General features: G+C 39.3%; 1 protein-coding gene across 2 annotated transcripts in view; it reads left to right on the plus strand.

The window, feature by feature from the left end:
* Positions 1–13,242, plus strand: part of LOC135079362 (synaptic vesicle glycoprotein 2C) — a 38,112-nt gene that overhangs the window by 9,262 nt on the left and 15,608 nt on the right. Inside the window, exon 1 of one of the 2 annotated variants that reach the window (XM_063974005.1) lies at positions 12,368–12,718. The exons of the other annotated variant lie outside the window; for it this stretch is intronic. The gene's annotated coding sequence lies outside the window, so the exon portion shown is untranslated. Of the gene's footprint in view, positions 1–12,367; positions 12,719–13,242 lie in introns of those variants that run through there. 2 annotated transcript variants of the gene reach the window in all.

The raw sequence follows: 13,242 nt of genomic DNA on the forward strand, positions 1-13,242 counted from the left end.
CTTTATCCTTAGGTACATCTGTTACAGCGTTTAGTCATCAGAATTGCTATTACCTATACAGGGTGTTAGGTAAATGGGTATATGAGCCGACACTAGCCCATGTTAACATGGGCATATAAATGGTATGGTGAAGTCAGAAATTTGATATCATCATTTTAATTTTTTTAATTTTCATACAAAATAAATTTTATAAAATCCCATTTGTATGAAAATTAAAATAATTAAAATGAAGATATCAATTTTCTGACTTCACCATACCATTTATATGCCCTTGTTAACATGGGCTAGTGTCGGCTCATATACCCATTTACCTAACACCCTGTATAAAAGTTAATCAGCTAGTTTGTGTTGGTTGGGAGGTATCTGTAAATGTGACGAATCGAGTCATTTCATTTGATTAGAATCGATTAAATTACTGTCTTTATAAGGTAGGCTACAATCGGGAAATGTTAAAGTAAGCGGATGGATTAGTACCACTTACCCTTATAAGTTTCAGAGACCCTGAAATCAGTTTTACTCATGAATTAATAGTTTAGTTTGATGAAGATCGAAAAGACCTATTTTTAGTAGATGCCTGCACAAGCCGAATGACGTCCACTGCTGGACAAAGGCTTCCCCCATGGATTTCCACAAAAACCTTCTCCACCCGCATCCAGGCACCTACCGCGGCCTTCACCAGATCGTCGGTCCATCTAGTGGGAAGCCTGCCCACACTACGTCTTCCGGTTCGATATAAAGAGATCTCAAAACGTATAGAAGAAGAGCTTTCTTCCAAAGGTGTGTTTTACTGACTGTGATTACAGGCGATTTTCGTCTAAAGATATTAAATGGAAAATTAAACTCAGCTTTTGGCAAGAACGACAACGAATAGAAAAAAAGAACTAAGTAAATGCAGTCGTTTGGAACTTATGCGCGCACATTAGGCGTTTCATTTATTTTTATTTAGGTAGATTATATTAATAATGTTTAAATGTATGAAACATTGGCTTCAATAGAGTAAGTATTCTATTATATTTTTTTATTATATTATAATTATTAATCTAAGTGGTTAAATTATCGAACCTTATTTAGCACAGTTTGCGACACTGCGTTGATAAATTGATTAGTCGTTTTAATCATCCGGGAAATACATGTTTAATACTGTAAATGTACCTATATTAATTTAAAAATTGCATAGCACAAGGAAGTTTCGAAACAACTACGCATTCTAATATTTTAGTCTGATTATAAATATTGTAAGTATGTAGGTATTATTCAAGCCACAAAATTTTGATTGGGAAAGAAAATGTATTTTTGTGAACTGTAACTTATCGACTTTTAAATCGGACTTACGGTTGTTTTCATTAAAATAACTAAATTAATTATTGCATCATGAGGTGGTTAATGCAAATGCTTTGCGTGTCCCGTTTATAGCCGAGGGAAATGTAGGAATAGTGAGGAAACATCCCCGTATAGCCCCGGAGGCTGTCACTGTTATCACCACTCAGCAAATATCAATATATCAAACTGGCTTACATACATTTACTGTGTAAATATTGAATTCGTAAATGACGCAGTTATTTCATTACACTACATAATTGTTTACTTTTGATTTTATCATTGTTCTTAGCGGTTGCGGCTATTTAGGTAGAGTCATGTTTATATTTTTTTATTCTGCAAGCCGTGCGTGCCTATTTCTTCAAGTCCTTTTGACTGCTAAGGCTGAGTTACACCACGTTACTTGGACCGTAACTATAACGGTAACCGGCCATTTTTTTATGGAGTTTGACAGATTTTTGACGTAAGATGGTGCAACTCAGCCTAAATTTTTCAGCAGTTTTTGTTAAAAAAAACATCAAACGGTATTGTCTGATGACGGATCCTTCATTCTAGCTAATTAAATGTTTAGTTCCTAAGTATGGAGGCGTTATAATTACCTGCTATTGTTTAAAGGTAAAGGGAAAAAGAAGCTGTCAATTACTTATTTCAATTGAATAGCTATAAAGATAATTGTTTTTGATTCAGTAATTATCATCTGGGTGATTAGATCTCATCGGGCGCCGGCTTCCTGTCCTACGCAGTCCCTCTGTATTATTCAATCACATTCAATTTACTATCTGGACTACGGGGGCCAGAAACGCAACTTAGGCGGTTATCACACTGCGCCGCGCTCCGCCGCGGAGCGCGGGGCGACAGATTTAATCATTGTATGCAAGTACCTCAGTTTGTATAAAACACGCGCGGCACTTCACACTGACAACGCGTCCGCGCGCGTGATTTTTTATATGATAATCACGCGCTCCGCGGCGGAGCGCGGCGCAGTGTCATGACCGCCTTACGGCCGGTGATGGCATTGTTTTTTTTACTTGTATTAGTAACCCAATTTGCCACAGGAAGACCAAATCTTGCATACATTTTTTCCATTCAAAACAACGCTTTTGTTTAATTCATTGTGTCATGCGAACACATTTTAAGTGCTGATTTACGATTCTACTCTTGCCATTATGAAATTGTGAACGTTAGAAAGTATTGTTACAGTTGTATTACAAAGTTTAATAATAGCGTCAATATTTTCAAAAATCTTTCGTCACTCATATGTAGAGCTGTATGGAGATAAAGTAAAAGGAATTTTTCGTCAGTACAAAAACCATCCGAGGTTTTTCCTGGATCGATTTTTTTATACATACCTGTTATTTATTACTCTGTTGTACAAATTCGTACCTATTTCAACATCCTGTTTAAATATTTGTCATACAATTTGATATTTTAATAATTTATTAGGACCTAGACAGACAATTTGAATGTTAAGCTGTTTCTGTTCTGAAAACAATAATGTAGCACAGCCAACAGAAGCTATTAGATGTTTATTGACCTACATGCATATTATTTCGATTTCTTACTTGCCCTTATCTTTAATGGCGAAAACATTGAGGTGTATCTCCTAATTTACAAAATTTCCTTCGAATTTGAACCTAACCGTGGGAGAGCCATGCTTCGGCACGAATGGGCCGGCTCGACCGGAGGGATACCACGGCCTCACAGAAAACCGGCGTGAAGCAGCACTTGTGTTGTGTTTCGCCGAGTGAGTGAGGGTACCGGAGGCCCAACCCCCCCCCCCCCCCTCCCCACCTCCCAATGATAGCGCAGTTAAAAACTATTTTACCCCAGGAGGGTACCAGCTGCGTTAGCGTTGGAGAATCCCTCACTGGACATCCATGCTCAGGACACAACACACCTGAGCGTGGATGCCCAGGCCGCCCCTCGTACTCTGGGGAGGGCAAAACCGCGCTCAACACCTGGGGCAAGAGCAAATTTACCATGGCACCCCCTGCCACGCTGACCGTGGACTTTTGCAATATCAGGGGCTTACACTCTAACCTCAATGCTGTTCACCACCACCTTGAGACAGCAAAGCCGGCCTTGCTTTTCTTAACCGAGACTCAGATATCGTCTCCTGCGGACACATCTTATCTCTCCTACCCTGGGTATAAACTGGAACATGCCTTTGTGCCTAGGGCCGGGGTGTGCGTGTACGTAGGGGGCAATATCAGTTCTCGACGCCTCAGCCACCTCGAAAACAGGGACCTCTCCATCCTATGGCTCCGCGTAGACAGCGATGACCACCCCCGCGTCTACGTCTGCCTTTATAGGTCCCATAGCGGTGATGCCGAAACTGACCGACTCATTGAGCACGTCCAAATGGCTGCAGAATCAGTGCAGCAGCAGATCCCCTCTGCAGAGATCGTGATACTTGGCGATTTCAACGCCCATCACACCGAATGGCTCGGATCGAGCAAAACCGATCATGCAGGGAGATCTGTTCACGACTTCGCCTTCGCATATGGCTTGACACAACTGGTTACTACGCCCACGCGAATCCCAGATGTAGAGAGCCAAGAACCTTCACTGTTGGACCTTCTGCTGACTTCCCATCCGGATGGCTATCAGCTATCCTTTGGCGCCCCTCTGGGCTCCTCGGACCATTGCCTTATCCGGAGTACGGTGCCACTCACGTGCTCGCCGCGACCACGAGTTGCATGCAGTCGCCGCGTGTGGCACTACAGGTCAGCAGACTGGGATGAGATGCGGTCCTTCTTCGCATCTTACCCCTGGAGGCAGGTTTGCTTCACGCAGGATGATCCCAGCGTCGTTGCTGATCTTGTTGCTGATGTGGTGCTGCAGGGTATGGAACTCTTCATACCGTCTTCTGTTGTTCCCATTGGTGGCAAATCTCAGCCTTGGTTTAGTCAATCCTGCAAAAAGGTTTTACGCCGGAAGCAGGAATCCTACCAAGCCTGGGCAAATGCAGCGAGGCTACGGGATGAAAACACCAGCGCATTAAAAAAGGAGTTTAACTTTGCCTCTAGGTCTTTCAAAAGAGTCATTGCAAGGGCGAAGTCGGAGCACATTGGTAGAATTGGTGGGAAGCTAGAGCGTCTTCCTTCTGGAACTCGTGCGTTCTGGTCTCTTGCCAAAGCTATTCAAGGAAATTTCTGCACGCCATCATTTCCACCCCTGCACATGGGAAACGGTTCGTTGGCCCACGATGCAAAGGAGAAAGCCGATCTTCTGGGCAAACTCTTTGCGTCCAACTCGACACTGGATGACGGGGGACATGAGCCACCGATTATACCAAGGTGTGAGAGCTGTATGCCGGATATCCGGTTCCACCAAAGCTCAGTACGCCTGGCTCTATTTTCCCTGGATATCCATAAGTCGAGTGGGCCCGATGGAATCCCTCCTATCGTGCTGAGGACGTGCGCTCCAGAGTTAGCACCGGTTTTAACGCGCCTTTTTCGGCTCTCCTACCTCTCTGGCATAGTCCCGACCTCATGGAGGACAGCTTTGGTGCACCCGATCCCTAAAAAAGGTGACCGCTCAAATCCGTCCAACTATAGGCCGATAGCAATCACCTCCTTGTTCTCGAAGATAATGGAATCCATTATCAACAGCCAGCTCCTTCGGTACCTAGAGGCCCACCAGTTGCTAAGTGACCGACAGTACGGTTTCCGTGGAGGTCGCTCGGCTGGTGATCTTCTGGTCTACTTGACACATTGTTGGGCACAGGCGATCGAGACTAAGGGGGAAGCATTGGCGGTCAGTTTGGACATGGCGAAGGCCTTCGATCGGGTTTGGCACAAAGCGCTTCTTTCGAAGCTCCCTTCCTATGGGCTTCCCGAGAAATTATGCGGATGGGTCGCCAGCTTTTTAGCAGACAGAAGCATTAAGGTCGTTGTCGACAGCAAATGCTCAGACTCTATGTCTGTGAATGCTGGTGTCCCCCAAGGCTGTGTGCTATCGCCTACGCTCTTCCTTCTGCATATCAATGATATGCTGCAAATTAGCGGCATTCATTGCTATGCGGACGACAGCACGGTTGATGCCGCTTATACCGGCCGCGCAAATATCTCTCGGGAGAACGTCATTGAGAGCCGTAACAAACTTGTGTCCGAAATTGAAACCTCCTTGAAGGAGGTCTCAGACTGGGGTCGACGCAATTTGGTCCAATTTAACCCTACAAAGACACAAGTTTGCGCGTTCACCGCCAAAAAGTTGCCGTTTGTCGTATCCCGCTGTTTCGAGAGCACTCCCCTAACTGCCTCAGCCAATATCGGAATCCTTGGTGTCGACATATCGAGCGAAGTCCAGTTCCGTGGTCATTTAGAGGGTAAGGCTAAATTAGCCTCGAAGAAGCTTGGTGTGCTCAATAGATCGAGACGGTATTTCACTCCAGCCCATCGTCTGCAACTTTACAAGGCGCAAGTTCGGCCTCATATGGAATACTGTTCTCATCTTTGGGCAGGTGCGCCCCAGTACCAGCTTCTCCCTCTGGACCGCATTGAACGGAGAGCAGCTCGAATCGTTGACTGCCAGGACATTTCGGATCGGCTTGACCCCTTGGCGCTGCGTAGAGATGTATCCTCACTGTGCATCTTCTATCGCATGTATCACGGGGAGTGCTCCGAAGAATTATCCGGACTTATTCCTGCCGCCACTTTTCGCCACCGATCTACCCGACAGCACTTCCACCCCCATCACTTAGATGGTTGGCAGTCCACAACAGTACGTTTCTCTAGAAACTTCCTGCCCCGTACAACCAAACTGTGGAATGGACTGTCGTCTGCGGTGTTTCCGGACGGATACGACCTGCAAGCTTTCAAGAGGAGAGCGTATCTTTACCTTAAAGGCCGGCAACGCACCTGTAACGCCCCTGGGTCTGCGGGTGTCTATGGGCGACGGTAATCACTTACCATCAGGTGATCCGTCTGCTCGTTTGCCTCCTATCACATTAAAAAAAAAAAAAAAAAAAAAACCTAAGTGTACTTAAAAAATAAGCTTAATGGTCTTTCATAGTGCTTATCAGTAAAGCAATTATCCCGCGATAATGATCAATTTCTGATCGAAGGCTTGCGTTAAAAGTCAACGATGTCCTTTAGTAGTCTCGAAGAGAAACCGGCTTGGTTTTTGAAAATAAAAAACGCTTTGAAATTCTTTAATTTATTTAATTTTATCTTTTATGTTCAAATACATCTCAATGTCATCTATCATCTAGTAAAGTAATTATAAGTTGTATTTTGCAACCTACTTTGACTTATAAAAAATGACCTAAACAAATAATTTAGATCCTGTGGTTGACAAGGAGAAAGCGTGTACCGACCACTTTCTATGAAAACATTCTCCGAGGATAAATAATGATAAAATACTTCGAGACATTTTTGTCCATAGTTACCACTGTATAGAAGACATCTTATATCCTGACGGAAACATTTGTAATCGACTGATCTGTGATTTACATCTGACTGATACTACTGAATGTATAGAGCTGAGGCTCTACCCAGAATTTCTTTCTTCCGAAACACAAAGTTTTTTTATTCAGATAGCTCTATTGTCGCAAGCACTAATATTAGACCGATGTATTCTTTGCCATTAGACACAACATGTATATTTTAGACACACTTTAGGTACGGTAGTGTGGCTTTTGTGTGGCTTACGTAGGTTGTACGTAAATGTTAGAACTGCGGCATATGACTCAAAAATCAAATGGATGATGATCCGTGAGACTTCTAGAGATCCGTTCTGTGACCCTTGTGACAAAAGTAGCTCTGGTGGTTTGTAAACAGACCGTTTATAAGGTGCGTAAGATTACAAGTTGGTTGGTTTGCCCAGGCAGCCTTCACCTTGTGGACCGGTTCCTGCCGGTGACCGCACGGGAGTCACGAGGTCGCACCTCTAATCATTGTTCTCGATATATGTTGACGAAACTGACACACCGGCTTGCTCAGAAAAGTGATACTAAACCTTTTTATATGGTTCATAGGGAACTCTTAGCAAGAAGGTCCCCCGGGCAAGTCGCTAAGTACTTATTTCCTTAGGTGTCAATAAAAATAGAGGTAAATATCAGCTGAGTGAAACGCTTAAAAGGTTTCTGGCCGGATAATAGGTTGAACTCTGTGATGCTTTTTTATAACAGTTTTATCAACATATACAACACAGTTTTATCATTATTTGTTTGTAAATAACTGTAAAATTAATTAACTGAATACTTAATTTTTATCGTTTAACAAAGCCTCACTGATAGCACAGAAACCCAACTAATCCCAACTAATATTATAAATGCGAAAGTAACTCTGTCTGTCTGTCTGTCTGTTACGCTTTCCCGCTTAAACCTCGCAACCGATTTTGATGAAATTTGGCATAGAGATAGTTTGAGTCCCGGGAAAGAACATAGGATAGTTTTTATCCCGGTTTTTGAAACAGGGACGCGCGCGATAAAGTTTTTCTGTGACAGACAAAATTCCACGCGGGCGAAGCCGCGGGCGGAAAGCTAGTACTTAATACATAGTAGGTACTAGCGTTTCTTAATTAGGATTAGAGCTTTCTAAAAAATATCGGAAAAAAATGTCACCTACGCAGTCTATGTTATTTTGGGGGCAGTCAATTTTCCACGTCAATTTACACTAGGAGTGCGATTGCTCAGCCACACTGCTCAAAGGACCGCGCTGACCATCCTATTGTGAGATGGACTTTGTGCATTAAAGATAAAAAAATCGATACAGTGTAGCTTCCTTTAAGGAAGATATTTAACAGAGCAATATAGTCTCTACATCAGTCTTGAATTTCCTTTGGCAGTCTATAAAATTATTATTTTAATTAGTTATCAGCAAAGTATAAATTATGTATCTCATCATGATGCCGAAAACTAGACTATGATAATATTATTCATCATCCATACACTTGTCAGAGTTTTCCTTCTCACCTACTGCGATTGTTTACAAATAGATTACTTAGTTTAAACATTTAAAGAAGTAGGCAGGTAGTTGGTTTCATTTCGGGACAACAAATTCTGATAAGGTAAGATTACCTACCTGCACTGACGATTTACGCAAAGAGTAGGGATGTACATAATTATTTCGAAGTTTTTACATAAACATGTAAGAAGTCGTATTTTTTGAGGTAGACTTACAATGTTACTTTTTGCTTCTCTGGGAATGTCCACATTAGCCCACTAAACATTCTCGGAGAGCAAAAAGCATATTATTATACTATGTAGGTCGTATAGTATTCGTGTGAGAATACACTAATCATATTCGTGGAATGAATTAACTGCTTAATTGTGTTTGCAGTAGCCAGTATCTTAATTATGGCAGTGTCAAAAAGAACATTTATTATATTTCCTGTATCAAAGTTATTACTTATGCTACGTCGACGATTCTAATATAGTTTTAATTCGGGTCCGTAATGACATTTGAGCTGTTACTCAGTGATTCTTCTTGGCCAAAATGTTCCTAAGCCCGACTGACTAAAATTATGATAATGATGATCATTTGATGAAAAAAAAAAACTCGTGGTTGGGCCACGCTTCGCTGGTAGAGTCGTCCCTTACATATTATTATTTGCTCTTACAAAATATTCCTCAGTAGTTTTCTCACTGTTTAATCAAGCCGTGGCATCAATCAGATGAGTCAAGATAACTAGTTGGTGTCGCAGGAATATTTATAAACAAAACAGTCCTATGTTTTCATACTGTCCTGTCAGTGGGTACCTAACTATGTTAGTTGAAAATTGTTGCGATTTTTTTTTTGCATTGATTAGCAAGATTTCCATCAGGCTAAAAGTTTTTATCCTATAGTCCCTAAAGCTAAAATTTTTGTATACATGTAATCTGCGATAAATTCTTCTGATGAAACATTTGTCGTATTTTCAAACAGCTTGAGAAAAATTGCTGAATATGACATTGGATTGGTTTCAGTATAGATGATTTAATAGGGCACAATTATCAGTAATTACAAGAATGAAAAAAATGAGGACAGTAATCCTCAATAGTCAGTGGACGTGGTGGAAAGCTTTCCAGACCAATTATGTTGTAAAATGATGAATAACGACAATTGAATACTTTTACAATGTTGCAAGTGATTATGAGTTACATCTAGGATCTTGGGGTTTAGTAAATATCGGTTTCGGATAAAAATTGAGAAAAGCAGGTGACAAACGTCCAGTTTTGGAATTTACAACCCTTATTGAAATGGCCATTATGACCGATTTGAGTGTAAATTTTGTAAGCCTGCATGGACTTCTTCGTTCAAATTGTTAAACTAACACATTGCGAATCTTAATTATGAAAAGATAAGTTACGTTTAAATTACAACAAAGCAAGCATCTATCACATGATTTTTGGAATAATAAACACGTGGCGCCAACACTGGTGTTACATTAAGATAATGTAAAAGAAATGGTGTTTTAATGCGTGGTAATGTGACTTTATAATTTTATAGATTTAAAAGCAAGCATCCCATTATTACCTACACAAGCGAGTTATATTAATAGATGTCACAAATTGATATTTTCGTAGGAACAATTCAAAAACTTCGATTCATATCATGAAAATCTCACAAAAACTCAAATTTCAGTTTCATGACAGTATAAGCTGAACCAAAATATAATGTGTGTTCAGGTGTTGTATTGCAGCACTGTGATTATCACTATGTATTAATAATTTTATTAATGTTGTTAAGCATCGTTCCGCCGAGCGTCAGAGAAAAATCTCAAATAAAATATTTTGCAACTAAGGTAGTTAAACGAGTGCTACTCTCTTTAACTATAGGTTACCTAAAAACTACTACTCTTCGACTAAAAACAACAATAAATACTAAGGCTGAGTTGCACCACCTTATTTTGACCGTAACTATAACAATAACCGGTGTTTTTTGTATGGAGTTTGACAGATTTTTGACGTTGGTCAAAGTTAAGGTAAGATGGTGCAACTCAGCCTATGTAGTGAACTGAAAGGATTTTTCAAAAGTTTTACGTAAGGCAACTTCGTATAAAAGTTTGCGATTACAGTTTGCTTTAGAAAATACTCAGCCTCGTGGACGGTCGCCTCGTGTGAATTTAATTTATAAAGGATTCCAAAAAACCTAACTGCATAATTTGACTTCTGATATACTAATAAAAACTCTTAACTTTTTGCGTTATTACGTAGTTAGTACCTACTTTGGCCAATTAATGTAGGCGTTAACGTGATTCTATTGATTTAAAAACGTGATAATGTTAATACAAGTGTCCAAGAACTATCGGCCTTGATTAAATATTTTCAGCACTTGCTTGCCATTTACGTGTAAAAATATCTTTGTTTTATACTCCAACCATCGTTGTAAATTACTAAGAGATAACAATAAAATACTTATAAAATACAAAACACGACAATATGTAAATTTAAATAATTTTCATAATAAAATAATTTAAAAACATTTTTGTATCACAAAGACTTTTTCTTTTACTTAAAAACGTTTTTCAGCTATTAATGAAACCACCTAATGATAATAGGGCGGGCAAGTGTTGTGATTCTTCAAATTCTACTGTGTCCGTCCGTTGACCCTAGTCAAAATTATTTTGATAAAACTACATAGGACATACATATTTTTTATTAAAAAATAGCCTGTGAGTGGACAAATGATATCCAAAGACACCCATAATAATTATAAAAACATTACATTTCGATTAAAAATGCAAATCTAAGCCATACGCATTGCTTCCATAATAAAATACCAGCCTTTAGTCATAAACAGGCCAATTTATATTAATGCGCGGGAATCTACATCAGTATTCTCAATTCTCTTTTGTTTTACGCAAAAAATGAAACAAAAAGTAAAGTTTTTGTAATTAGGTACCAGGTTTTAAATTCACAGTGAATTTAGAGATTATCAAGTTAAATTATTTAGAAGACGGTCGTTGGTTTTACTTCAACATTTCTAAAGTAGTACTTACTCTAATCATAATGCCTATTTTTTTGTAACTCTGTGTAGATAAACAAATTATTATGATCTTTAACCATTCGTGTTATTTGTATAATTTTTCAATACGGAAAATATAGAGTCGAGCGTACAATGCCATAGGGCACATTAAGCCTTCGCATCGATCCCATCAAGCCATTTCAGTCTAAAATCGATGACACATTGGTGCATACCACAATTGCATGTAAAAAAGAGGTTTTGATTTGTTTGCTGCATATTACACGCCCTTGTAGTACGTGTACCTGTAGCAAATCTCGTAGCAAAGGTTCTACAAGATGGCACGATATCATCGTAGAACCAAAACAAGTCATAATCGAGTTTAATTTATTAATACTTATGTTTTTTTTTTGTTCATTGAAAGACATATTCATATTACATATTTAACTACTACCTTTTATTTTCAGAAACACAAAATTTTAAAATATTATTAGGAAAATAATGCTACTTTTCAAAACACGAAGAGTATGGGTGACCGCTTACAATAACTGGATTAAAAGAATGTTGTCGTGCTTTAAAATTAAATTCCCTTGAGTTTGATATCTGCACGCGCAAGAAAAACTAAATGGAAGAGCGTGCGTACTGAGATCTGACCCATCTGAAGGGTTGGTTTTAAAAATGTGACGTTTATTCTATTAAACAAACAAAGATTCATCGGATAAGCCATTGATGAGCTAAGGATTTAAAACTTGTCGTGACCACAAATAACTGTTAATGGATGTGGTTGAATGCACGATTTGTCAAATACTACACATTACCTATAATGTATGGATATTAAAATTTCTTTAAATCTGATCTTACAAGTAGATACCGGAATACCTTGTTTGTTACTTATGAAACATAATATTAATAATCTTATGTGGAGAGTGGCGTTACATATAGGATGGTAACACAAAAATAAATTTTCCTGAAATATTTCATAACCAAAGATGACACCTTGAAAATGTCCTCGCTCTTTGTGAAATGTCAACGCGATCGCTCAGTAAAGTCGCGGAACTAAAGATTGCAACCTTAAAATAAGTTAATTATCAGAAACAATATCACAAGGTGGGGCGAATAAGTCGAGTTGGAGGTGCAAAACGGACCGCGCCCGCCTTCAAACTTCACACCACCGCGGTACTTCCCGAAGCGCACACGCCTCCGCCACGATCTCGAATACCATCTCGATCGAAACTCGATCGGAACGCGAACTCGAAACTAAACAAACGTGTGTAATCATTGAAAACCGTTCAACTTCAAACGCGCGTAACGTAGCCCTATGCGGAATTTAAGGACAGATAGTGACGTGATATGGTTCCCGAAAGTGATATTTGACACCAGTTTATACGATTGTTTGTGACAAAACATTATCAATTAGACATTTCGAAATATCCGAAATGCTTGGGACTTTGTGCTGATATTACCTACTTCGTTTTAGATTTTAAATAATTTTCGAGCACACTTCGATTTCGGTAAGTTTTGTATCTGTTACGTTAATCTTGTGTAAATAATCGTATTTTAATTGTGTGATTATTATGTTTATCTTACAATTTCCAATGCAATTAACAATCAACTACCTTTATGTTTATTTTTATCACACAAATCTAAATTTCTAACAGCATATTATACCCTAAAGTTGAACAGAATAACTATACTAATACTTAAAGATTAATATTAATAAAGAAATATTTTAAGAGCATAGCACTTACGCAATGCATGGTAGAGCGAGACCGTCCCAGTGATATCCTTCATTGTAAGAGTTTTTTAAACTCTGCCGTGTTATCCTCCACAAACTGTGATTTCAATACTCTCTCTGCTAATATTTGTTGGTAAAATTATGCAGATTGCACACCAGCATACCTCTTTTAGTTTTCCTTAAAAAAACATTAAACGAGCTTTCGTGAATCAGAGGCACACAAACGTAATGCAATCGTAAATATTAGTTTTCCCTTTTTAAAAGTCAAAACTTTTTTGGTAAGAACGTTTTTAATAAACT

Source organism: Ostrinia nubilalis, chromosome 16 (genome assembly GCF_963855985.1).
Source record: "Ostrinia nubilalis chromosome 16, ilOstNubi1.1, whole genome shotgun sequence".
Lineage (NCBI taxonomy): Eukaryota > Metazoa > Arthropoda > Insecta > Lepidoptera > Crambidae > Ostrinia > Ostrinia nubilalis.